We start from the raw sequence: 27,701 nt of genomic DNA, 5'->3' as shown, positions 1-27,701 counted from the left end.
CAAGAAAAACACAAGTCAGCCAACACAACTACGGGACCCCGGGAAGATTCCCAGGAAAAAGAAAGAAAAGAGTCACAGACTCTTCCAGCAACAGAGAGAAACCGCCTGCTGGGGGCCCTGGGCAGCAGCCTCTGTCCACTGTGCGGACTGTGGCAAGTCCACCACTAAGGTTGTGATTAAAGTTTAAACAGACCTGTTTCTAATTTCACTTTCTCATCCTGAGCCCTTCCTCCTCCGATTTAAATAAGCAGTATCTCTTACAATAAAACAAATAATCTTTATGAAGAAGAGAAATATTCAATTTCGGTGGTTAGCCAATAGCACATTTTAGTTCTTTAGATAAGGTGTCTCCAACAGACTTCTATTTTCTCAGTTACAGATTTACCTCAAGAAAAGAGTATTCTACTATAACAAATCTCCGGATTACTCACTCAGAGGATGATAAATGAAAAGAGTCCCCAAAAGTCTTATTGAAAAATCAAAATACGTTAAAGTCAGTAAGATGCTTATACTCGGAAGTCAACAAAATACAGGGACCATCACCAGAAGAGCTCGCAGTGGGCCCTGAGCAGAAGTGGGCCCTGAGGTGGGGGCCCAACAGCACACACTGGCTGCGCTGAAGCCGGGCTGCCCCGCACCCACCCTGAGGCCAGCCAAGGGCGGTCAGCACAAAACCTTTAAAAATTGTTACCACAGTTCCATCACAGCAAGCTCAGAAAATAAAGGGGACCCCCACTCATAACCACACCCTAAATGAAGTCAGTTGTTCCCTGTGTTTTACATAGACAAGATCAGTGGGTACCAATGTGTAGCATCCTGCTAATCACTTGAATGTTAGAGCATAAACAGATCTCCTGCTGTTACCAGGCTGCACGGTCATGATACTTGAAAGACTGCACCAACATCCTCATGCACATGTATTTTTTAAACTTTAATCTAAAATAGGTCTTACAAAGAAGATAACAGCCTTGGACTGGCAAGGCCCCGAGGGCCTGTGTGGTTGTTTCTGTTAAGCAGGAAGGCTAGAACTCCACAAGGAATGAGGCCATTCCCCTGAGGCCCAGCCATCCACCCACAAGGCAGGTGTGCAGCCGCTAGACTCTATGCGGCCACCAGGAGTGTGTGTTGGGGGCAGAGGGGAGTGCGTTTGCTACCACTGGCCACAGTGAGATTAGAAGACAGAAGTCTGCTCCCTGGCAGGACGTCAGACAGGGATGCTCACTGCACCATTATTTATGCCATTACGTATTTTACACCACAAACTGCAAGATTCAATAGCAGCCTAAATGCCTGTCAAGGAAACTGTATATTATGGTTCAATTACATGGTGAAATACTAGGTGGGCTGAAAAAGTTCATTTGGTTTTTTCCATAAGGTAACTCTAGCAGCGCTTAGCTGTCTTTAACTTCACTCAAAACAATTTTGTTAGATTGTATTGTGACAGCTGTCATATCAGTGTGTATTTTAAAAAACATCAAAATTGGTGAATTTTTGTATAGCCATTTCAGTATTGAAGATGGAAGGAACTATGCAACATTTTCTGCATATTATGCTTTTTTATTTCAAGAAAAGTAAAAACACAACTAAAATGCAAAAAATGATTTGTGCAGTGTCTGCAGAAGGTGTTACGACTGACTGAACTTGTCAAAAGTGGTTTGCAAAGTTCTGTGCTGGAGAGTTCTTGCTGGATGGTGCTCCGTGGTCGGGTAGACCAGTTGAAGTGAAGAGCAATCAAATCAAGACATTAACAGAGGTCGATCAGTGTTATACCATGTGAGAGATAACCAACATACTCAAAATGCCCACATCAATAGTTACTGGTGAAAATGAAAAATGTATCTTTCATTTTACAGAAAAAAACATACAGACTTTTTGACCAACCCAATACTATATAGACATTTCAAACAAAAAGCACTGAGTTTATAAGAACTTGGTAAGTGCAAAATTCTAAGACCCACCAATGTAAATACACAGAAGCACACTCACAAAATGGAAGAGATAGAAGAAAATATATTAAAATGTTAACATAGGAAGTAGCGTGATTTTCTTTTTTATCTATGGAACCATGTTTTTCTAAACCCTTTACAATAAGTATGCAAGATTTTAAGAACTGGAAAAAGCATATCTACATTAGGTTGAGTACCTCCCTGTCTTTCCCAGACCCCCTGCAATGTCCTTCCCACCTGGCTTCTGGGGCTACTTCCTCTCTCTGCAGCTTCCGGATCCTGCCCGAAGAGTTATTCCAGAGCTTCCTCAAATACTTCGCCCCTCTGCCAACCTCTCCTTCATCACACTAGTCACAGCGAGACTGTCACACCCTGCACTGGTCCTTTAGGTCAGTGGCTGGGACTCGGTCATTCCTGTACCTCAGGGCCAATGGACCAATGGACAAGAAGCTCTGGGGGAAGTGACAGACACAGAAAAATGGGGTGGGAGTTCAGAAGTCACGCATTTCTTTTAAATAGGAAGTTATGCATCTAGCATTTTGGATCATGTCCCTGATGTCAATCACACTTGCCCACTCTCAGCCTACAGAGCAGGCTACACAGCAGGAGGGGAGGTGGGGGTTCAGAAGGCTAAGATCCAGGGGTGGGCAATGTGGGGAGGCAGTTTGAAGGAATGACCACGGGAGAGGAAGCCGAAGACAAAGGCTTAGTAGCAGCACCACATGCCCCCCACAGACAAAAGTTGTCAGAGGTGACAGGACCTCAGAGGCAGGTGCCCAGTCCTCTCTAGAGACTGGGTAACCTGGAGTGACAGAGGGCAGTGAGAGGAAGTGGAGAAGGTGGCACAGTTATGGGTCAAGAAGGAAGGGGCTCCAGGATGTACAGAGAAAGGACCCCACTCCATTTTGAGGCTCTGGCTCTCCTAGGAGAACCAGCCTCATTTCAGTCAACGTAAGGAGGCAAAGGGGCTTCTGCAGAGGAGGGGGTGGGGCAGGTACCAAGCGCATCAGTAAGCCGAAGGAAAGGCTCCCGGCAGAGTGGGGAAAGTGGAAGATTTCACAGGACTGAATATAAACACAATCTGTCTGTTGAGCGCAGCCCATCTATTCACCAGACTTCGGGTGGCAACACAGCTTAGCGTGTTCCTGCCCCACTGTCCACGGGGCAGGGTGGCTGAGGGGAAAATGGGAACAGGCCCAGGAAGAAGGGAGACAGAGAGGTGGCCCGGGCTGCCATCTTTGGGGCAGGGTGTTTGAAGCAGAGAGTACAGGGATGCTCGGTGGCAGACAGAGAACCTGCCAGAATAGTCAACTCTGCAGCAAAGGAGGGCAGTGCTCTGTACTGGGAACCAGGGCAGGTCATGCCCACCCAGCAGGTCAGGCAGAAGGAAGAGAAGGAGAGGGAGCCTAATCCACTAGGACCTGGCCCCACACTGAACTTGACCTTTCTCTTACCACCTGGGACAGCCCAGCAGCCATAGCCCATTTTCAAGAACAGCTGTTTCTGACCATAAGCACCACATGACTGAAACTGAGAAGTAATGCTTACTTCCCATCTCCCAGTATAAAAATCTATGATGACTGAGTCACTAAATACAAAGAATTAAGTGAATGAGAATAATAAAACGTAAATTCAGCAGACTTCAGATACTAACCTCAGGGAGAGGTGAGGGCATATGTAGTTTCAATTGTATTGGGAATTAAAGTGTCTTAAGCTGAATGGGCATTCACTGTATTATTCCTCCTGTGGTTTTCCACATAAATTATCAACTAAAATATTTTTATTAGCCCTGGCTGGTGGATTGAGCGCTGGCCTGTGAACCAAAGGGTGGCCAGTTCAATTCCCAGTCAGGGCACATACATGCCTGGGTTGCGGGCCAGGTAGCCAGTATGGGGGCATGTGAGAGGCAACCACACATTGATGCTTCTCCCCCTCTCTTTCTCCCTCCCTTCCCCTCTGTCTAAAAATAAATTAAAAAAGATAGGAACCTAATAAAAACAGTGATACATTAAAAGAAATTTTGATTAAAATCAAGTCTAAACATCACAGGATTACCCAGTGGCCCCTGGCCATCAGAGGGAATGAAGGCAAATGCGGATGCGAGGGCTCCAGTTGCCAAGGGCGGTGTGTTTCGAACGTGCCAAGTGACCAAGCGGGCACTGGCACGTGAGAACCTTTGAGGCTTCAGGGGAGGATGTGCGGTTTCTCTCTAGGGCGGCGTTTTCAACCTTCTTCATCATTGGCACACACCAACTAAGAGCTAAAATTCTGTGGCACACTAAAAAATATGTTTTGCCAATCTGACAAAAAAAATAGGTGTAATTTTGATTCATTCACACCAGACGCTATTGTTGTGTGGGTTGCTGTCATTTTTTATTGGACAATCTAAGGGAAAAGAGGTCAGTGCCCTGACTAAATAGTCAGGTACTACATGTTTTAAAAATTCTTGTGACGCACCAGTTGAAAATCACTGCTCTAGGGAATTTTCAGAGGAAGGTGTCGTCAACTCTCTCAAAGGGTCACACCATGTCCACAGATGCTCCTGCTCCGGACCCCCGGCCTCTCTGTGGGGCGAGGGCTGACACTGAGAGAAAAACACCCAGTGACACCCATGACCTTGGGATGGAAGCACCCAAGGCAGGAATATTTCACAGGTGCTCTGGTTAAATTCTGTTTTGTTGGATCCCCACCTCCAAAGGGTTTTAGAGTTGAAAGCAGGTTAACTAGCAACACACCTATGTGACCCGAAGTCAGTTCCCAGCACCGCTTTCCTCTCTCTTGGCCTCAGTTTCTTTTTCTGCACAGTGACAGTGTGCTGCAGAGGCTGGCTTCCTGGGCTCACCCCACAGCTGAAGCCTGACCTACAAGGGCAGGCATGCCAATGGCATCCTTCATTCCTGTGAGGGTCTGTGGCACCAGTGGGCCTGCCTCCCCACCGCCCACAGGCTGGAGCAGGGGGTGTGGCTGGGGAGACACAGGGCTCCAGGAACAAGGAGGCAGGCTGGCTGCAGAGTCAGTGCCCTGGCCACTGAGAGGGCTGGCGACAGAGCACATTCTGTCCGGTATGACTACTGGCCAGGAGTGAGGGAGCAAGCATGCAAATGCACAGGGGCAGGCTGGCCACCTTCACTGCCCAGCACACAGAGAGCCACATGAGACAGCAGAGAGCCAAGGAGGAGCCCAGACTCGGGCCCTGTGCTCCATAACCGGTGGTGCAGAGAAAACAGTCAGCAAGGGTGCTTCTAACAGGTGGATTTACAATAACAATCCTTCCTCCAACAAAAACTATGCTGAGCCACAAGAACACACAACAGGACTCTGGATAAAACCTGGGCAAGCCACTTGATCTCTCTCTGAGCTCACTTCCCTGATCTGCAACTGAAAATGAATAACTACCTCCCCTAGTAGCTGAGGTTATACACTGATCCTCGAAAAGCACGCAGGAGTGGAGGAGCCTGACTGAGCAGGATGCCACCTCCAAGGCCAGTGTTTGGGCTCACGTGGCCTGAGGCTGTCCTATGACTTAAACACAGAGTGCCTGAGTCAGGAAAAGGAAACACCCGCAAGTTAGAAAGTACACCCTATTTTAGCTTTAAACACACATCCCTCTCATGGGCAGCAAGTCCGAAATACCACATCATATTTTAGGGAAATCAAAGGCAGGTCCTAAGTGGGCTACAAAATAGAACCCAAGTTTGGAAGATGAGAACTTTGTAATATGAGGCTGCAGAGCACAGATAGCATTTAGCCCCCTCCCCCTCCATCCCCATTTGAAGGACCAGGAGACTGAGGCCCCAAGAGCTAAAAAGGCTGCTCAGGTCCTCCTGACTCAAATTCTACCTTGTCCACTCTGACCTCTGCACACTGCTCTCACCACAGGGCCCAGGCCGTTCAGATCAGGACGGCCCACAGCCCCTCCTCCCTCCTCCAACTGTGGTCTCCAGGCAGGGAGGGCGTTCCTAGATGCAATGGCATTGGGCGGGGATGAGAGTGGAGGGAGGAAGTGCTCCTCACACACACCCTGCTCATCAGACTTATAAACTGTGGGCTAAAGAATTGTCACTATTAGAACTGTGAATATCATGGTCTTATTCTGTCACAAATGGGGGACAGTTCCCACAAGGGCAGGGAGAGGCAGGTGATGGCCAGCCAAAACGGCTGAAGGTCTGTTGAAATGGACAGTCTGGTTAACCCTGTCTCATTAGGATGTGGTCTGAGAGCACCTTGTTTGTGTACCTGAGAAAGGCTGCAGCAAAGATGCCCCTGGAATTTGGAAACGAGGCCTGGAGCAGTCACTTGCTGAGAACTGGGACACTGCTGGGGCCACGTTTCCCTAGTCCAGGCAGGACGACCAGGGTATGCCACCACACCTGCTCAGGACAGACCCAAGGGTGCTGCTGTGGGCAGTTCAAGGAGTTGGCGCACAGTGGGGCAAGGGCAGCATGCCTCGTGCCCCTGGAAAGAGGCGCAGCTTCACGGTGAGGGGTGTGGACTGGAGCCAGACCATCAGTTCCAGTCCCGGCTCTGCCACTCACCAGGTTACCTATAACCAGGGGACTTGCTTAACCCTCTGTTCTTCAGTTTGTCCCCTGAAATGAGCAGAACACGCATCTAGGCCACCAGGTTATTATAAGGACTAGGCACATTCGATCCCTATAACCTGGACCTGGCGCACACAAATGCTACCTAAGTGTTCGCTGCTTTTATTACTGTCATGGCAAACAAGGCCATCTGATGCTCCCAAGGCCCTGGACTCCTTACCTGTTCAGGAACAAGGATCCTGGAAGGACCCAGGCCAGGCCACTACACCAAGGACAGCAGGGACGGGCTCCAAATGCCCAGAGAAACAGAAGGCTTCCCATAGGAAATAAGGCCTTGAAGAAGGTCAATAAAACTATTAAAAGTACCCTTTAAAAACCTGGCTAGGAAAAGAATGGCCCAGCGGGCCCTATGAGAATTTCTGGAAGACAAGGGAGACAAGTCAACACTGAATGTTCCAGGTGATGGTGCATGAGGGAAACTACCTGGTGACCAGGACCCCTGATGGAGGTGGGCCCACTCCCTCTGAAGCAGGGAGAGGTCTCCAGGAACACCGCCCCAGCCCCTGCCCCTGCCCCCAGCAGAGACCTTCCTGCAGTGGCTTCCTCTCCACACACACAACCTGGAGCCGGGCCACAGTACCCAGGGAGGGCCCCATGACACCAGGGTTGGAGACCAGACACCTGAGGGGGAGAGAAGAGGGGACTCTCATCCCCAGAGCCCAGCTAGAGACAGTCCTGCTCTGAATTGCTCCTGGATGGGGACCCTTCTGAGGGCCAGCAAGCACGGCGATCTCCACTCAACATGGAGCTGCGCTGAGACGGAGAGTGCAGTCAAGCGCTGGTTCACGCAGAACCTTCAAGCCCAGTGCAGTGAGCTCTGGCACGTGTGTCCTAGCAACACCAGACCCAAACCCTGGGGTTACCTACCACTGAATAAGCAAATATTGAGACTCAAATTGAGAGAGAAAGAAAGTTTCTATGATATAAGTCTTTATTATCCTATGCAACCATTCCAATTAAATTTTTTTTAAAGTTTTGAGATTAAAAAAAAAGTTCCAGGGGCAAATCTGACTAATTTTATTAAGGAGAAAAACGGGTAAAATCTCATTGCCAAAAAGGCTCATTGCCACAGAGCTATTTGGAGTGAATTTTAGTAAGATTCTGCCCTTGAATTCTGACTACCTGTGAGCAGATTCAACAGCTGTGGCTTAGCCTTGGTAAACAATGAGAAGACAGTACATCTGTGGGAACAAACAAAAGCCATTATAACCGCACTCCATACTGCTACTCGGAAATACTCGCAACCAAGCGGCACACACAGGCCCCCACTGAGGCCTGTCTTCCCCCACCACGGGGAGTGCCCTCCTCCTCAGCTCCCAGCCAGGTAAGGAAACCAGGAAGGAGGACGAGGGCTTGGAGCTCCAGCCCTGCCCACAGCCCCGTCTGCCACAGTCAAGGGCAAGCCATTATGACCATTTTTGGCCATGTAATGTAATACTGACGCTTAAAGTATAAAAACAATATATCTGAAAAAGTTCAACGTGCTGCTAAATTTTACATGTAATCTTAGCCAGAGTAAACTCATTTTGTAGTATGTTTGACTCTTTTTGTTGCCCATGGTTTTATGTTGCCCATGGTTTTATGTAGTATGTTGCCCATGGTTTTGCTTCATTCGGGCCTGGCCTCCCTCTGCTACCCTCAGCTCTCATCCTCACTGATCAGGCTTCGAGTTTAAATGGCTGGGGGAGGGAGATGACTTCTGAACCTGAACCATGGCCTGTGGGATTACAGAGGCTCCCTGGAACCTATAAACCTGATGGGCTAAGTCCCTAGACTCCATCCCTCCCATGGCTTTCTCAGCGCAGAAAGGAGGTAGTGCACAGTCCTTCACCAGCATGAACCTTCCAGCACCACCCTCTCTCCCCCTTCCCAAGCTTACTAAGTAACAGGCCCCAGCTGTTTCTCTCCCTGCCTTTGCTCAGGTTGTCCACTCTGCTTGGAACGCCCTTCCTGTGCTTGGGCTTGGGCTTGACAATTTCAACTCATGCTTTACCACCAATTTAAACAGCAATTCCTCTACGAAGCTTCTCCAGGGCAGAATATTTTGGATTTTATGGCACAGCCCTATCTACAGCCATTAAGAAATAACACACTGTGGGCCTGGCTGGTGTGGCTCAGTGGATTGAGCACAGGCCTGTGAAACAAAGGGTTGCTGGTTCGATTCCCAGTCAGGGCACATGCCTGGGTTGTAGGGCCAGGTACCCAAGTTTGGGGCATGTGAAAGTCAACCACACGCTGATGTTTCTCTCCCTCTCTTTGCCCTTCCCTTCCCCATCTCTAAAAATAGATAAATAAAATCTTAAAAAAAAAAAAAGAAGAAATAACGCATTGTAAATCCTCATCTCCCCTGTACTCCTTAATGGAGGGACTGAGTCACCTTCATCTGTTCCCTTCAGTGCCGAGCATGAAGCACACCTACAGAAGGAGCCCACGCAGGCTTTTATTAAATGAATAAATGACAGAAAAAATATTTTTGTATCACCAATGTCCCAGATGGGTTTGGTATGTAAGGAAAGTGCCTTGGAAGTGCTTTTTATCAATGAAATAGCTGTTTTTAAAGTCATGACCATAAGATGCTGGTGGCAGTGCGCAAAGAGAGGCTGCAAACTGTCCGGGTGAGGGCGGCCTGCCAGGGTGATGGCAACTGGCTGAAATGGGCCCACAGCTTCCGGAGCCTTGCGGTATACATGAAGGACAAGGGCTGGGTCAGAAGCCTGGTCTGAGTCTTGTCTGTTGCTCACCAGCAGGCCCCTTCTCTGCCTGGCTAACTTCTGAGAGTGAAGGGTCCGAGGCTATCAGTCAGGACTCACCTCACTCCAAAGCTCTTGAGCAAGAGCACTTGCATGTCTCAGGCATTAGAACACAATGCAACAAAACCAGCCTCCAGCTGCAGCTACTCCGCGCAACACCCTTTCACGTAGGAGTCCTGCTTAAAAACACAGAGCCGGCCACCGACATCACCAAGCGCCCAGAAGGCTGGCAGGCAGCCCGCGCTGCTGCATCGCGGACACCAACGTCTCACGAGCAGCAGGCGGATCTTGAGGCTGAGACGGTGATATTAGATATTATTAACACAACAAGGAAAACATGGGAGGCTGAAATAAAAACCACATGTGATTTCATAACCCTGTGTACACGGCTTCCAAACCAGCCTGGTTAAACTCCTGCACACCTCAGAAGGAAGAGGCACAGAACGTACTTAACATCTACCCGACAGCCAGCCTCCCGAGGGCGCGAAGCCCAGGCCTGCTGGCTACACCTGGGGCAACTGGAGGACAAGCAGGGGCCGACTTTCCTGACTTTTGGAATCTTGGACACCACAGGTGAATTACAACCTGACAGTGTGTGACTGTGTAGTGCAGAGATTTTCAACTTCTGTGCTGCAAGAACTTTTAAAACATGCGATACCTGACTGCTCGGTCAGGGGCACTGACCTTTTCCCTTAGACTGTCAAATAAAAAAGTGACAGCAGACAACACAATAGCCACCCAGTGTGAGTGAATCAAAATTCCACCTATTTTTTGTCAGATTGGCAAAAAAATTTTTTTAGTGTGCCACAGAATTTTAGTACTTAGTTGGTGCATGCCATGAGATGAAAAAGGTTGAAAATTACTGACATAAGATATGTATTAGCCTCAAGACAAGTTCTGAAAATGTCCCACTGTGAATGAATCGTATCTTTTCCAATCACATGTATTAACCCTCAAACATGTTTTCATTCAACTCCCTGGTGAGGCGGAAAGTCAAGACAACTTAAGGTCCAGACCAGCTTCTTAACTGTGTGACCCTGGGTAGGCATTTAACAAAACAATCGCTTCCCAGCTTCTCGGAAGCACATACATTCCACGTGTCGCTGACCCTAGGGCGACTGGTCTGAATAGAAGGGCAGGTAGAAAGCACTTGGCCAGCAGTGTACCTGGAAGCTGGTATGCAAATCTGTGACAGACTGATGAAGGATGAAGGAGTGGATGAATCAAGGCAGGTAGGATGGTCAGTGTGCCAGGAGTGCGGGGGTACAGCCTGCAGGTACCAGGTATCCCCAGTACCCACCTATGCACCAAGGCAGCCCAGCCCAGCCCAGGTGAGGCCACTGCCCACACTGCACAGTTCTTAATGCAGCCAGCATGGCTGTACCCAGTGTATGGAGAGGCAGGAGCCAACACTCAGCTGTTACCCTCTCCAAATTGTACCCATGATGCCCTCCCTTCATCAGCTCTGTGGCTCACAGAAGAGCAGCTCAGTGTAGTGGGAGGCCAGGAGCCTGGGCTCAAGAACCAGTCCTGGCTCTGGCTGAGCAGCCAATCTCTGAGCAAGTCACTTGCTCTTTCTGGCCCCTGGCTCCCTCTTCTGTAACAAGAGTAACTCAGACCCCCAGTCACTGCCCATTTCTACAGATGCCTTATGCAAATGCCCACACATCCCAAGGTCCAGCACGGACCATCAGGGAGGCTTGGGCCAGGGCTCGGGGTAGGACACAGAAGTCTGCTGTGGTCTCTCCCTCATGAAGTCTCCATCCACAAGACAGGGTGACACATGAGAAAAGGCTATACAAGGGAGAGGGGACCTCAGCAGAAGCAGCTAGAGAAGAGGGACTGATGTCTGCATCAGGTCCCTGGGTAAGACTGGCCTGGTTCCTTGAACACTGGTCGCAGTATTTGCCTCCTCTGCTGGGCTGTGGGCTCCCAGAGGAGTTTCACTCCACTCACACCCTCCCCACAGTACCCAGAGGTGCTGGGGGCAGGGCCTGGCACAGAAGGCAGCAGTGAGCACCTGCCAGAAGAGTCAAGGCCCTGGGTCCTGCCATCTGTGTATGCTCACGCCACTGACCCCTGCACCCTGGAAGTGTTTGCGGAAACTATGGGAGGTGTTAGGCTTATGCCCAGCCGTGTAACCCACGCCCTTCTCCCCTCACCAAGCTCAGGCACCCCCACCTGTGGCTTGTGCTCACCAGCTCTCCAACAGTGTGGACAGTGTTGCTGGCCTAAGAGGGGCGGAAGCAGGCCTGGCTGAAGGAGCGGAAAAGAAAATAAAATCACACAGAAGATCAAAAAGGGGGACTTGCTGAAGCAGACCACAGCCCAGTCAATACCTTGGTCCCCACACACTCCCAGCAGGGCACGGAAAGAGGGACAAGCACAGGTGGCCCTCAGATACAGGCCCAGCACCAATGCCACTGTCAGCGGGGCCTGCAGTGCCTTCCATGCCATCCAAGGAAACTCCTGCTTAGGAGAGCCCGCCCCTGGCTGCCCCCGCCCCTGGCAGTCCACTCGCACAGGCTAGATCCCAGGTCTAAAACCTGATCTTCCCGTGGGTGGCACTGGGGGCTCTTGAACACTTCTAGAGCCCGGAGGGCTGGGGGATCACTAACAGTGTCCACAACATCTTGGAGAGCTTCAACATTTATGGGATGGAAAAAAAAAAAGCTTGCAGACCACTGGGCTGAGCATTTCAAACCTACACAGTCCATTCAGCAAATGCACACTGAGCTTGGTCCCTAGTTCCCAAAAGCTCAGCCTGAGGCTTTTATTCTGTGAGAAGCAGCACACAGTCCTGACCTTCAAAAAGCACCTTGCCTTCATTCACAAGAATTAACTCCTCGATGGCCTAATAGACATTCCACGTGTGACAAGGTAGGATGGAAGCCTTAACTGTAAGTTAAAAATGCACACACCCCTACCTGTTATGTATTTTAACCCTACATAGCTTTGTGAGACTGTCAAGTTTAAAGGGAAAAAGCTTTCTAAAACTCAATGTTTTAACCCCCCAGAGTCATCCATTCTTTCCTCGTACATGGAGTGACTGGAAACAATGACATGGTGTTTCTCACAAGCAAAGGTCAGGACAGGGACGGTGCTGGCCGCCCGCAGAGGAGCCACAGGCACGGGCACATGTGAACTCACACACACGCACACATACGACGCCCATGGCTAGAACTGTTTTAATGTGACCTCCAATCAAGTCTGCCCGCTTCATTCTGATTTCTGAGACTGCAGACTGGGTCAGCTGTGGCACAAATGAAGCCCATATTGGAACCCATCCAAAGGTGGCCAGTGAAGTTTTCTCAGGAAAAGCCCTCCAGGCCCTCCTGCAGCGTGGCCCTGAACCATGCCCGACCAGAAGCGGCACCCAGGAAGGAACCACCCGAAGTGCCACCACTCCTTTCCCTTCTTGCTCCTTAGTGGCTGCCCAGGAAGAAAGAAACACCTACAACCTTCCCTGCACAGGGCCTAGGGGCAGCGGGCTGAACTCGGGGCTCCAGGTCTAGCCATGCCTCCCAATGCAGGGGAAGGGAAGGGCTACCCACTCGGGGACACAGCATTTCCTGCAGAGCTCAGAACCAATGGCAAAAGGGCCTCGTCCCTCTGCTCTGTGCAATGGGGGCTGTGAGCCAGGAAGGCTCCGGTCAGTAGGCACCCGGGGGCTGGGGGTCATGAGGTCAGGGGGCACCCTGGGTCCAGGGTCCGGGATCAGGAGGCACCCAGGGTGGGTGCACCTGCACTTGGTTAGCCCCCACAGACTGACACTCCCCACCACACCCGAAATGGGCTCCATATCCAGGGACGTGACAAGGCGAATAGTAGGACTCTGAAATCTCAAGCGAAAAGGAAAGGAAAAAGAAAAAGCAGGGGAAAGTGTTTGTGGAAGCCAGATGGGTTAACACCTCAGCCTCAGCCTACACATTAACCCTTTATACGTCTAAGAGGAACGTGGTTTAACAAATGGTATCATTTCAAAGGCTTTGTGGCTATAAATCCTAAGCTGTTAATGAAAAATAAGCTGCCTTTGTTTTCAAGAAGAAAGCAGGGCTTTCCCACAGCTCTCCCCTCACCTCTCCATCACCACTCGGAACACTTGGCTGTAGGACGCACACAGGTCGGCCGTGCTGGCCCATCGAGGCCTCTCACAGGATGCCTGCTGCAAACCCAGCCACACCTGGCTGAAGAGGATCTGGAAACAGCTGCCGGGTGTTGGGCCTCATGTGGGCACCATCCTATGGCAACGTCGGGGGCACTCGAGCGGCAGGGTGAGCACCAAGGCAGAGACAGTGGGCAAGCTGGGGAGGGTGGCAGACTTACATTTTGAATAAAGTTGCCAGGATAGGCTTCACTAAGGTGACCTCTGAGCAAAGACCCAAAGGAGCTATGAAAGTGAGTAAGCCGTGCGAACGTGTGAGGCAAGAGCTCGGAGAGCAGGGCAAGCCAGGGAACCCCCTGAGGCCACCGTGGGGACAGCAGGAGGAGATTCGGTGGGGGTGCCAGGTGGGGCCTCACGGTGCTGCTTCACACAAATGAGAGCCTGGGGGGGAGGGGCTGTCAGCAGAGGAGTGACTGAGCTGATGTTGCTAGAAACAGACTGACCTGGGCAAGGGCAGCTGCAGGGAGGGCGGGTGACTGCGCAAAGGTTTGGACACCAAGAAAGGAGGAGCGTGTGTCTTCTGAAGACGGAGTCAGCAGGAGTGCTGACAGAGGCAGCACGGGAAGCGACAAGCTGTCACGGACGACTCCAAGGTTTCACTGAACACCTGACACCAGAGATGTGTGTTCACCGGCTAAGGGGAAGGAGGTGTGGGTTGAGGGGACGTGTTCAGTTTGAGATGCCAGCTGTCAGGAAGGCGGTGGAATCAGAGCCTGGAGGCCAGGGGAGAAGCTGGAACTGGAGAGTATTGCTAGGGCCTGGCGGTGGGAAATTAAAGCACCAGAGTGGACACTGCCACCAAAGCAATGAGGAGAGGGGAGGAGAGGTCCCAGCACACGCCCAGTACCAAAGGGGAGTGGAAGAAAAACAGCCAAGGAGGCTGTCAGGAGGACCCTGAAGTGAGGGATCCTGGGAGCTGAGGTTAAAGGATGAGGGAGTTGATGAAGTGGTGACGACAAGCCACCTAAGACACAGCCTGGGGGCTGGCCTTGGAGGCCAGGCACAGGGCACAGACCCTGGTGAGTGGTTCTGAGAAGTGCTCTCCAGGCTGGCTGTTTTCTCAGCAAACTGGAAGTAGGGCCAGCGGCAGCGAGGGGTCAGGTGGGGGAGACAAAAGGTATTGAAGTGTGAAGACAGAGTATGAAATAATAGTGCAGGACAGGAGTCAGCAAACTACAGCCCAAGGGTCCAATCCTGCACAGTGTTTGGTTTTGTGAAATGAGTTTCACTGGAACTCAGACATGCCCATTTGTTTACCTATTGTCTACAGAGCCGCGTGCCCCACAAAGCCTAAAACATGAGCTCTCTGGCCCTTCAAAGAAAAGTTGGCCAAGCGCTGGTCTAGGATAGTAGGGAAATATGCTCTGTGGCCATGACTTTGGAGAGGTCTGTCAGTGTGGTTACGTGTTCTTCTTCAGCCATTAACGCTGTGTTGACAACTGGCTGTAGCCAGGGCCGTGGTTCCACAAAGCAAAGCCGTGAAGAGAGAGGGCTCAGGTGGGCCATTCGCCAATGGCCCCTTCATGTCAGCGATAAACTGCTGCCCTTGCCACAGAGCCTTCCTCGGGCCGGCAGACTCCACTGTAGCCCATACACCCCCTCACTCCACCTTCGCTCCTCTGAGAGATGGACCGAAGAGCGAGGCTCGGCATTTACAAGGCTGGCTCAGCTTAGCTCTGTGGGATTCAAAACAGGCTGGTCCAGGTCAGAAGCCCAAGTTCTGAGCCTCTAGGGCCCATCACCCCACTTCAGCTGCCCCTTAGAATCACCTCCTGGGAAAAGGTGACAAATGCCAATGCTGGCCCCACCCCCACAGTATGTTACTGGCCTTGAGTGGGAGTAGTGGGGTTTTCAAAAGCTCCCAGGTGACTGTCACATGCAGTAGGGTAGAAGAAGTCATAGTACCAGTCTGCTTCCCTTTGTAACCCCCTACCCGCAACAATTTCTTTCCCAAGGCTGTACACGTTTGTCCTGCCAGTTTGTCCTGTCTGCCATCTCAGCAAGGACCTCAAGAGGCTTCCACCAACCTCCTCGGCTGGGAGTCCCAGAATTGGGGGAGCAACCTGAGGTGCCCCCAGCCCTCCATGTCCAGCCATGAGCTCTGTACTGTCTCAGATGGGCTTACGGTCATTCACTGTTCACTGTTCTCCGGAAGCCAACATCTCACTGGGTCAGGATCGAGACCATCAAGAAGGAGGCGCCCACACAGGTCTCAGAGCCTTAACTGTGACCCACCAGCCTCACACGGCACCGTACTGGCTCTGGTCTGGGTTTTATTTATTTCCCTTCCTTTCTTTATTTCTTCTCCATGATGGCACCCTTAAATTTTCTGTGTTCTTCACTGAGACATCAAAGTTGGGTTATCTAAGGCTCTCACTTCCTTACTATAAAACCTCAAGATTTTACTACTATTCCACTCCAAGTTATCACATGTTAAATTAGGCCGTGCTCTCACTGCATTGGAAAGTAAACAAAGCACCACCATTGATACGCAATTTTAAAACTCAGTTCTGGCGTTTCACACAGGTGAGGCTGAGTTGACAGACAGTGGCCTTCCAAAGCCCATTTGTAAGTTATTTGGAACCTGGAGAATACTTTTCATGTACAATTACCATTAAATGCCACTTAAGTTTCCAAGCTGATAGGCAAATGGCTATTTAACTCATTTGTTGTTTTACTGATTTAAAATATGAAAAAGTGTTGTTATAATTCAGGAAAATCAAGTGTGCGGTTGCATGTGCATCTATTTACAAGAAAATCAAGCACGAGTGTGTGGGGCATATGAGAGAATTCTCTGACTTAAGGAAAGAAGCTGGACATCACACACGTGGAAGTCAGTCCACGGAGGCCCAGCGGGGGCTCTGCTCAGTTCCAAGGGCGAAGGACACAGATGCTGCTGGGTCTTCACCACACCTGTGGCCCCACATGCAGGGCGTCACTAACACTGCCGACAGGTTCTCAGTCTTAACGGAAAACACAGCAAAGGAGAAAGGAGGTAAACAGGTGGAGACCACGTAAACGGAATGGTGACCAGGGGAAGGAGGAGGACGTGTAGCAGAGGCACAAGGCATCACCCAAGGGGGAAAGGAAGCAACTCGCCCTGCCCCACTCCACTGTAAGACTCTCAGAGTCCAGAAGCCTGGAGTCGGCACTCGAGGACTGCCGGACAGCCACAAGTGTGAGACAAGCATTCCAAAGAGAAAGAGACAGAGATAAAACTGTAGGTTCCCACCCAAAAAATACAGGCAGGCATTGTCACCGGCGGGCACCCATCACTCCTGTGAATTTGGTGACTGGTCTAACTGTAAGTGAGCGGCTCTGTAGAAACAAAGACTTCTACCACTCATCAGCCGGGCGACTTCCCTGCAACCCCATTCTCTCATCTGTAAAATGGGAGCCAGCCACATATCACTCAGTGCTCAAAGGATTAAAGGAACCAATGTGCACCCAGGCAGCGCACAGTAGTAGCTCACAGAAAGGCTCCTGAAAGCCGGTGGCTCCTTCTAACGGCCATGCGGCTGTCTACCCGACAGCTGGGCGGAAGCCAGGGCTGCACTGGGAGAAGAAACCACAGGCCCCGACTGGAGCGAGTGTTCAGGGAGAAGAGGCAGGAAGAGGACTCTGCTCAATGGGAAGGAAATAACTGGGCCCAGTCGGCTCCTCCAGGGACCTGAAAGCCAGCCACTGGGACCTCAGGGACTAACAACCAGCCACTGAGGTGGGTGAGAGACAAGGATGAGCTGAAGATATCAAACAGATTCAGGAGCGGGAACTACCATGAATATCCATCAGGTTACTTATATAAATATGTAACATATGCAAATGTATGTGTATTCATATGTTAAGACTATTTCCTTGAGTCTGCAATTGCAGAAGGATTCTTTAACTATCTGTCCCCTGACTCCCACGCTCGGGGCAAGAAGGACTGTTTCTGTTTGCTTTGTCCACTAGACTGCCCAGCATGAACAGGCATTCGATGAATGTCTGTCATGTTAACGGATCAACTACGTGCACACCTCCCAGTGCACTACTTCTTCCAGATACAGACACGGTCACTCCTAAATGCCTTGTTCATGTGCCTTATCCTCGGCTGAAACCTGGAACGCACACTGAATAGAGACACGGCACACAGACCCTTGCTGGGCCACTTCACCCAAGTGATAGGATCTAATTTTCACCAGGGCCCACAGGCTGTCCTCCCACCAGTGTGCAGAAGAGGTGAATGAAGCTGCCCCAAGCACCCGGCCACAGTGAAACGCATTCACTCAGTCAACAAAGGTGTCCCGAACAAGACGCAGCCTGGGTGCTGGACACCAAGGCTCTTGCTCTTTCAAACCAATGTAACAAGAAAGAAAAACAACAGGGACTGCTCTGTTCACCAAGTATTAGGTTGGCCAAAAAGTCTCTATGGTTTTTCCTGTAAAAATAAGACACATTTTCCATTTTCACCAATACTTTATTGATTTGGATATTTTGAGTATGTCAACTATCTCCCATGTGGTATAATGTTGATTGTTCTCAATTAATGTCTCAATTCAGTCACTGTCAACTTCAGCTGGTCTACCTGACCGTGGAACAGCATCGTCCAGCGAGAACTCTCCGGCACGAAATTTCGCAAACCACTTTGGACACGTTCGATCAGTCACAACACCTTCTCCGTACCCTGCACAAACCTTTTTTTGCATTTCAGTTGAGTTTTTACATTTCTTGAAATAATAAAGCATAATATGCAGAAAATGTTGCTTATTTTCTTCCATCTTCATTATTAAAATGGCTACACAAAAATTCAGCAATTTTCATTGTTTTTTAAAAATGCACGCTGATGTGACAGCTGTCACAATACAATCTAACAAAACTGTTCTGAAGTTAAAGACAACTAAGTGCTACTAGAGCCATCGTATGGAAAATACCAAACGTCTTGGCCAACCCAATACATGTCCAGCAACATCACAAAACAGCCACCATTGCAAAATCTGGAGGGAAGAGAACCATGGCCACCCAACAGTTGCTCAGCCTCAGCTTCCTCCTTCTGTCAACTGGATGTCCTCGTAAGGCTGTGGTGGATGAGGTAAACCCAAGAATGGCCCCCAAATATGTCCCTGTTCTAACTCTTGGAACCTGTGAGTGTGGTTACATGGCACAGACTTTGCAGATAAGATGAAACTGAGGGTGTGAGGTAGGGGATTATGCCAGATTCTATGGGTTGGCCCTAAATCCGGTCCTAAGTGTTTTATGAGAAGGAGGCGAAAGGAGATTTCAGACAGGAAAGAAGGCCATGTGGCAGAAGCAGAGGGAAGCAGTCACACAAAAGTTGCTAAACAGCCAACCCTGAAGATGGAGGAGGATCCAGGAGCCCCCAGGAGCTGGACCTGGAAGACCGGATTCTCCCCGAAAGCTGCCGGAGGAAGCACGGCCCTGCTGATGCCTTGACTCTGGCCCTGTGATATTGACTTTGGACTCCTAGCCTCCAGAACTGAGAGAGACCACGCCTGTGCAAGCATCGGTTACAGCAGCCCCAGGACATGGACCCCGGATCGAACGGGAAGTGCACGTGAAGCGACCAGCAGAGTGCCTAGCCCTCCTCCAAACCAAGAAGTCTGTCAGGGAAGGGTGGTTCCTGCCACCCTGCCTGGACCACTGGCCAGTCCTCAACTGCACGAGGGCTGCCACTCATGCTGTCATTATCCTGCTTATACTTTAAAGCTCCTTCACAAACACTGTCTCTCCCAGAAGGGGTTCCCAAGGACTCTTAGCTTGGCCTATATAAAGCCAATTTTGCCACATTCATTCATCAAACACACAGCAGAATTAGCTCAGGTATTTCACAGGGACCACTGCTGACATCTCTGGAGCGGACCCTCCAGACCTCAGGCACAATGAGCTGTGAGTAGACACAGCAAGAGCACTTCTCTGAGCCACAGGCTGCAGCTGCCAAAGAAGGGGTTGAGCTGGGCTCCCAATGTGGAGTCTGAGACCTCTACCAGTGAGGGCCAACCAGGCCGAAGGCCACTGAGCCCGTGGAAGATGAGGGTTAACATCTGGCCCTCTGCGCCAGCTTTTCCTTTCTTTGGCCTGCTCCGTGCATCCCCCACTCTCGGCTTTTCTTCTTGAGGGTTGAGTCCCAGTGTCGAAATAAGTGCACGATGTGCAGCAACTCCACTTCCTGTGCTGCTGGAGGCCTCCTCTGTGCAGACCCTGCAGCCTCAGCTTCCTCTGGGCTCTGCATCATGAGGCCGGGATCCTGGCAGCTCTGTGCCCTCCCCCCTGCCCCCACTCACTTCAGGGTTGGGGCTGTGCTGCCCCGAGGGCCCCTTCACCCTGGCTCCAGCCTGCAATCTCCACAATAGCTACACAAGATAAGGACTGAGGACTGTCCCTTTCACCAGGCCACACAACCCTTAGCCACAAAGAGCTCAGTCAGGGTGGAGTCTCGAAACTGTGAGCACTTTAGAGAAAGATGAACAAAAAGAAGAAGCCTATTCACTTCCTGAAAGTGGCCGTTTGCATTGCCCTCTGAACTGCCCTCTTTGCCCCATTATTCTCCAGCAAGGGCTGGGCTCACCTGGTGGAGACCTGTGCCCCGAGCTAGCTCACAGTCACCACCAGGGCAGGAAGGGGACAGCATTTCTCAGGGCTGCTATGCATATTATTTTGGTTATTAGTAAAGGTAAACATAAAAGTTAGAAAGTGAAGGATGTTGCAGCCATTGTACATAGGAAACTAAAGACGTTCATGGAGATTGCTTTGGAAGAGAACAGCATGGGAAGATTTCTCTACAAATCACTATCGAGAACTTGGGGAGCTCAGCCTCGGGGAGGGGGGGGAACAGGCAAAAGAAAGCCCCTGGGAGCCACTGTTCTAAAGCTGGGGTCAAAGACAGCCTTGACAAGCCTCACTCAGGATGTCATGGGTTTGTTTAAAAGGTCTGTGGGTAACTAAAAGGTCATATTTTAAAGCAGCATAGCTTATACATAATAGATTAACGGCCCTCCTCTCCCCAAAGAAGTTACAGGCCAGATGAGAAGTGAAATAAATGGGGAAGAGCCTTCAAACATCATGTAAACCCAGGTTCTCCTTCCGGCCAAGGCGATACTCAACCCAGACCTCACAGAAGTGGGTGCAGTCCTTTCACAGAGTTCCCATGTCAGTGCCAAGCGCAGGCTGCAAGAGCCCACCAGGCACCAAGACAGCCCGGGTTAAAGAGCTGACGGTGCAGCCTGGAGGGGGATGCTGTGCAGCTGGGCAAAAAAAAAAAAAAAAAGAAAAAGAGAGAGAGAGAGAAATTCTCTGTTCCAGTGTGCCCTGAGTCCCAGGATACAGTGAGGAGGGGAAGGCGAGGGTGCAGCAAATGTGGAGATGATGCCACGGGTGTGAAAAAAGTGTTTAACGTGTACATATACACATTCGCTGCACAGACAGAGTCTCTTGGGGAAGAATACACAGGAAGCACATGGCACTGGTGTCTCCAGGGAGATTTCTGGGTGGCTGGGGGGTGAGGCAGGAGGAAGACTTTACCGGGTACCCTGCTGTACCTTATTAATTATTGGACCATGAAAATGTATGCCTATTATAAAACATAACATAAAATGTTATCAAATTTTTCCAATAAAGCTAAATAAGGCAGGTTTGAGGACTCCCACCAAGTGTCGCTTCATGCCTAGCCACCAACAAGTGGGTGGGGGGATGAAAGGTGAGGGAACAGGGCTGTGCTGTTGCTGGCAACGCCTCCGTCAGCTCGCCACCACCAGCATCCCTTGCTCCCTGCCCTTTACCTTCCTCTTCTGCAACCTGGCTCATCCTGCCACATTCTCCTCTCTGCCTACATCACTATATAAAGTTCAGGCTCCAAGTGCCAAAGTCCCAGATCTTAGAGATGGAGAGTACTTTACAGGAATCACAAAGCCAAGCCTGTCCCTGTATCTCTAAGTCCCTGCTCTCCTCCCGCCAGTGGACGTCAGGCCTGACTGTTCTGTGTCTCTGCCAGGCTGCGCCCACTGCACAGAGACTGCGAGGTCACGAGGGCAGCATGACTGGGGGGGGGGGGCACAGCAACCAAAACTGCCCACTCAGCTGTTTCACTACAAGGAGGACCCTGAGACATTAACATCCGTTTCTAGGAACCTGTATTACTGGGGGTTCTTCACACTCCAACGCTTCCTCTTCCTCTTCTTCAGGCAGCCTGGTTTTCACAGGTGGTTGAGAATATTCTTCCCCAGTGCTGGTTTCATTTCTATCATTTCAGACACGGTTTCAGGGCCACCACTGCGGGCTCTGGCGATAATCTGCCACCCTGCGTCAGGACCTGCTGGGCCAACCTTGAGCAGTGAGGAAGAAGCCAATCTTGGTCCACAAACCTGCTAGAGAGCAGGTATGGTTAGAAGAACTATGACAATCTAAGAAAGAGTATCCTCAAACCATTGAGAAGTGGTTGTAGCTGTTATGGAGTTGCTGTTGTCATTTAAAATAAGAATAATGATACAAGCAAAACAATAAAAAGGCTTTAAAAAGTCTGAAGCAGCTCCAGGGTGGGATGAATGAAGCCCCAAACGTTGAAGAAGGCCTGATGGGCCCTGAGCCACTTGCTGGGCTGTCCAGCCTCGCCTGGTGTGTCACCCCCAGCCCTGCCCACACTTCTCCCATGTGACCCCCCAGCTCGGGCCATCACCGTCTCTAGACAGTAACTCACCCTGCATGGAGCTCTGGGCTGCCCCCACATTCCCTGGGCACTGCACCTTCCCGGCCTCTCCTCATCTTCAGTGCCTACGAAACCACGCTCAGGGCCCTACGCACGTGCAAACAGAAGTATTCTTTAGGTTCAATTTAGAAAGAAAAATCCAAGATGACCAACGCCTAGGGTGTGGCCCCTTCTTCCCAGGGGAGCAGAAGCAGTCCCCGGATTCTGGCAGCTGGACGAGAGGGCTAGTGAGCCGAGGACACAAATGTCACTGCACAGCAAGGACACATCAGGGGCTGGGGAACGACCGACAGGCTGGGCTTCACTCTGGGGAAGTACCGGGTTGACAGCTGTGCCACCGCTCTCGCCTCACCCCCCTCTCCTAAGTTAGACTGAACCCCAACCTGACCTCCCACAAACAGGCTAGCTTCCCAAGAGAGACCAAGGCTTTTCTTGTACCTTTGACAATGATGTAGTAGCTCTGTTCACTCATTCACTCGACAAACATTGACTGTACACGTGGTTTGTGTGGGGCACTCCGGGATGCTCTGAAGATACACAGAAAACCAAGGTGTTGTCCCTGCTCCGGAGGACACTTAAGACTCAGGAATGACACCCCAGATTTGTTGTGTTCGCTGGGCATGGCCCCAGAAAACAATCTTCACATTTGTAAATGACACTGTGGCACACAACACCCCATAAAACGCAGTAAAGCAGAATTTAACACGAGGGATTCAGACCCTGAAGGTGTTAACTGTCAGGAGCTACACAGCAAGAAGGAGGGTAAGAGGCCGCCCAAACATGGGGCACAGGACAGCCAGCTACTCAACACCCTGCACGCCAGCCCTTCAGGGTCCCCAGGGTAGGTTACTTTATTCTGTTTCATTTTTGCCACCCAGCACTCACCACCTTCCTCCTAGTAACAGCTCCCTGAGCTCCATTAGGGGCGTGTGCCGCTCAGTTCGGGGGTGGGGGCACAGTGGTCAACAGACTCAGGCAGGCAGAGTGCTGAGCCCCCAGCATCAGGGGCAAGCACCTGACCCAGGTCCAGTCAGCACGTGAACTGTTCCCCTAGGACAGTCTAGACCCCTTCTGTCCATCTTGTCTCACAGTAAACATTCTTCACTAAGGACAGAACTCTACCTGAGCGCCACCCAACCCCAACCAGGACCTATTTCTGTGTTGCGTGGATGCTCCGGCCACTCTTTTGGTGCCTCTGTGCCTGTGGTGGTCGCCACTTGGAAACACGTTCCCCAAATACCTACTATGTCCCTGGCAATAGTTACCAGACCGATGGCCACACAGTGTGTTGACAGCCACCTTCTCGTCAGCAATGCTTTCAAAAGCTTCCACCTTTTCTATATTTCTGTTCTTGTCATGCCTCCCTTTAAGAGTGGCAGATGAAGTGGAATCAGAGTCACCACCCCCCCTGGCCGGGCCCTCCGCTCCTGCATTCATAATGCACACACGGAGTGTCCCAGGAGTCAGTTTCCTCTGAAAACATGAGTGGCATCCACCTCACTGGGGCCAGACACCCACCCGCAGCACCTTGGGAATGAAAAGGTGAGTCCCAAATAATACTTGAACCAGCACACCCATGGGGCAGGGTGGCGTTGGGGCTTTCTGTGAAGTTCAGTAGTCATCTCCCTTAAGTAAAATATTTCACTCTCTACGATGAATAAACAATTATGTTTTTACTGAGAAAGAGCTGGATAGCAGAACTCTGTAGAAGGTAACCGCCAGCTCAGGCAGCAACGATTCCAGGTGGGAATCAAGGAAAGATGCTGTTTGCTCACTGCCTGCCATGGCCTCTCTGGGCGGAGAAGGTGAGAAAGGGCCGGGCGACAATCCTTGCCTTTTTAAAATGTGAAATTATATTTTTTGAAGGCTGGGAAAAATTGCTATTGCAGACTAGCAAAGGTTCATCATTACTTCTGGAGACACAATCAGAAATGCCCTCACTTCAGATGTAAGAATCAGGTAGCGTTTCTCTGTAAAGATCGTTCATGCACAGCTCCGCCCAGAACTCCCAGGGAGCACGTGAAAGAAAAACCAACACCTGTCTTGACGAAGCCTCCTTTCCTTCGTTTTTTTTCCTGTATCTAGCCCACTACAGCTTGGAACTCTCTTTGCTGTTAAGGGGCTGAAGCTGCGGTGGCTGCTGTATGAGGCCAGACCTGCCCTCCAGACAGGCAGCCCGACACCCTATGAGCTTCAGGGCCGGAGCACACAGGGGAACACAGCCCAACAGTCAAGCTCCCAGTGCAAAAGGCCAGTGTTTCCCCAGGTTAGAAACTAACTGAAATTAACTTTAAAGCCTGGATGCTTCTTAACAAGCAAGTCAGTATAAGAGTGACACTGTGGTCACTAAAGCGGCCTCTCTTGGAACCAGTCAGCCAACCCAGCAAAGGCCTCTTACTGCTGCACAATCCGCCTGTGGCTTTTTTCACTCCGACTGACCAACGAGGTTAATACCCAGCTTGGGGAAGGTATTTGACTAATTGAAGAATGATTAAAATAATTAAGTTGACTCCAAATGCAAAGATCTTCCTCCCTCCGGGAAAAGTACTCTGCCTGCCACACAGTTCACAGGCACCTGTAACAGCCATCACAAATGGGTGAGCAGTCTCCGGGAGCGCGCTGACTACCTGAAGACCGCACGCACCATCAGGCAAGGCAGGTTCCTGCTCTCCTGAGCCCGCGGCGCTTCAAGGAGAAAGACACACAAATGAAGAACGGGAAAGCTTGTAGCAATACGTTCAGGACTTTTCCTGAAGGGGCAGCACTCAGCAGAGTTGTATCCATTTGAGCTCTTTGTTTTTTTTAATCAGTTTATGTTTTTTTACAGTAACTTTAAATCCAGGCACCCTTTATATAAAAGGTTGGGAATGGCTAAGTAGGAAATATAAAAGGTTAAAATAGAGTTTAAAAAAAGATCAAAGAGCCCATGTGGCTCAGTTGGTTGGAGCACTGTCCTGTGCACCCAAAGGCCATGAGTTCTACCCCTGGTCAGGGCACATGTCTAGGTTGCAGGTTTGGTCCCAGATCGGGGCACATACGGGAGGCAACCAATTGATGCTTCTCTCTTGTAGATATTTTTTTCTCTTTCTCTCTCTCTCTCCCAACCCCCCACCCCCCCAAATCAATTAATGTAGCCCTGGCTGGCGTAGCTCAGTGGATTGAGTGCCGGCCTGCAAACCAAAGGGTTGCCTGCTCAATCTGGGGGCATGCGAGAGGCAGCCCATTGATGTCTGTCTCCCACAATGATGTTTCTCTCCTCGCTTTCTCCCTCCCTCCCCCTCTCTCTAAAAATAAATAAATAATATCTTTAAAAATCAATGAATGTATCTTCAGGCAAGGATTTAAAAAAAAGATCAAAGACATGTTAAGGGAAGAATGTCAAGCTTCCAGGAAGACAGAGTCCAGACCTGAACCAGATGACAACTGTGTGTAAATTACTGGAGGAAATTATCAGGAAGTAAAGTGGTCCCCACCGGTCCATGGCAAAATGACGTGGGCTTCAACACAAAACCTGTCGTTGTACCGGAGAAGTGCCTGCAAAGGGCCTCAGAAGGGCAATGTGGGAACAGAGCAGGGTGGAGCCAGGGAAAGGCACCAGATGCTCTACCTGGACCAGGAAGAGTCTGGTTTCATGACACACAGGCAGCTTCGATCGTCATGGACATATCTGGGGTCCTCCAGGGTCCCTGACTCCAAGTGTCTTACTCTAGAAAGCTACTGCTGAATCACTGCAGAGGGGAATGAAAGTGAAAGGCTAAAGAGGCAGCAGTTGGATTCCCATGGCCACAGACTACAACGGCACTTCCCTAAAGAGACATTGTGTGTGTGTGTGTGTGTGTGTGTGTGTGTGACTCCAAGGCCAGCTACATCCAGAGCACATAGCCCCTCACACACCAGCCCTCAACTCAGCACTATCACAACTTCACGCTGGTGTTGGATGGATGGGGAGGACAAGCTAAGAAGACATGGAGAGGCTCACCTTTACTTTACCAGGAAGGAGACAATGAGGTTCGGGCATGACTTTACCAGGTCACCACAAGCTGGGGGCAAAATCCAAGTGTGCCCTTTTCTGCCACCTGAGATGAGCACTGTCCACCAGCAGGGTGTTTCCTTAAAGTCAATCCATTCACCCACCTCTCTCTCCTCTTTAAAACCAGGGGAGGAACAATGTTTGGAAGATTCTGGGGTAGCTTGACATTTCTCGGCACATAGTACCACCTTACTTCCATGTTTTGTCCATCTGATTGTCACCCAATCATGGAATGTGATCATTTGGTTTATCACTTGTATATACAGAACACAGTCAAAGCAATGAATAACAAATGTGAAAATACTCAACATTCCACCACACACAATCACAACATTTTAGGTTCTTAAAAAACAAAAGTGTCAGTAGAAGACTTAGCTGGGTCACTGACCACCTAACTAAGTTGTAGGAGCCAAGGCCTACCCACTTCCCCCTTCCCACTCTGCCCACATCCTAGTCCTCTGACCTTTGCTGGTGGTCCCCTGCCTCTCAGAGACTCCTGCTTCTGCAACATTTCCCCTCAGAGGTGTCCTGGGCAGGAGTCAGAGATGGGAGGTACCCTTGCCTTCTGAATACATTTTTTAAAAAATAGGGGCACTCTATGCCCTGGCCGGTGTGGCTCAGTTGATAGGAGGTTCGTCTGGTAACCAAAAGGTTGTGGGTTCAATTCCTGGTCAGGACACATGCCCACGATGCAGATTCAGTCTCCCGTCTGGGTGCATATGATCCCCAGTTTGGACACATCTGATCCCCGTTCTGGGTGCGTACAGGAGGCAACCAATCGATGCTTCTCTTGTACCAATGTACCTCTCTCTCCTTTCTTCTCTCTCTAAAAAGCAATAATAAAATATCCTTGACTGAGAATTAAAGAAAAGGAGGGGCACTCCTGGAAAAACAGAGCTGTCAGGACTGTGAAGTCGAGAGGAGAGACTGAGTCTCCTGCAAGACAGCAACTTCCTGCCTGCACTGGCTCAGAGCCTTGTAGCTTGTGGGCGAAGATCTCTCCACTTACATTATTTAATCCACACGACCCACTGTCCGCTGGGCACTTTCCCATTTCACAGATGAGAAAGTTGATGCAGGTTCACATCAGCACTTTTTCTTCCCGCAATCCAGCATTGCTCCCTCAAAAAACAGACAGATGCCCCCGAAGGCATACTGCGTGTGCTTTGTGACACAAACTAGACTCACACCAGCATCAGGGAACGGATATTACACCCAACCCAAAGGCAGCCAGAGCGACTTGGGGCGTGTCCTGTCACTGTTAAACCACAAAGACTGCAGGGGGGCGTCACAGGCAGCAGTGGCTTCAGTGGGGCCAGACGTCTATTTCTCCCCCCCCCACCCCCCTCTATAGGTAGAGGTATGCTGATCCCCGCTGGTAGGAGGAATGGTCAGGGATCCAGAGTTAAAATTTAAACCTCTGACAACTTGACACACTTCCTGCCATTGCCTCCCCATCTCTCAGAGTGGCCATGCTAAGGACCCTCTACATCTCCAGAAGGGTCTGGCCTAGG

At 50.4% G+C, this 27,701-nt stretch overlaps 1 protein-coding gene across 14 annotated transcripts in view; it reads right to left on the bottom strand.

Moving 5' to 3' along the window:
• INPP4A (inositol polyphosphate-4-phosphatase type I A) overlaps positions 1-27,701 on the bottom strand; it is a 118,695-nt gene that overhangs the window by 84,648 nt on the left and 6,346 nt on the right. The window contains exon 1 of one of the 14 annotated variants that reach the window (XM_053923731.2): positions 27,197-27,258. The exons of 12 other annotated variants lie outside the window; for them this stretch is intronic. The gene's annotated coding sequence lies outside the window, so the exon portion shown is untranslated. Of the gene's footprint in view, positions 1-2,183; positions 2,202-27,196; positions 27,259-27,701 lie in introns of those variants that run through there. One more of the 14 variants, XM_053923732.1, reaches the window with a different exon arrangement.

This window comes from Desmodus rotundus, chromosome 5 (genome assembly GCF_022682495.2).
Source record: "Desmodus rotundus isolate HL8 chromosome 5, HLdesRot8A.1, whole genome shotgun sequence".
NCBI classification, from domain to species: domain Eukaryota; kingdom Metazoa; phylum Chordata; class Mammalia; order Chiroptera; family Phyllostomidae; genus Desmodus; species Desmodus rotundus.
Note: the sequence above shows the minus strand (reverse complement) of the source record. Positions and strands in the feature narration are given on the sequence as shown.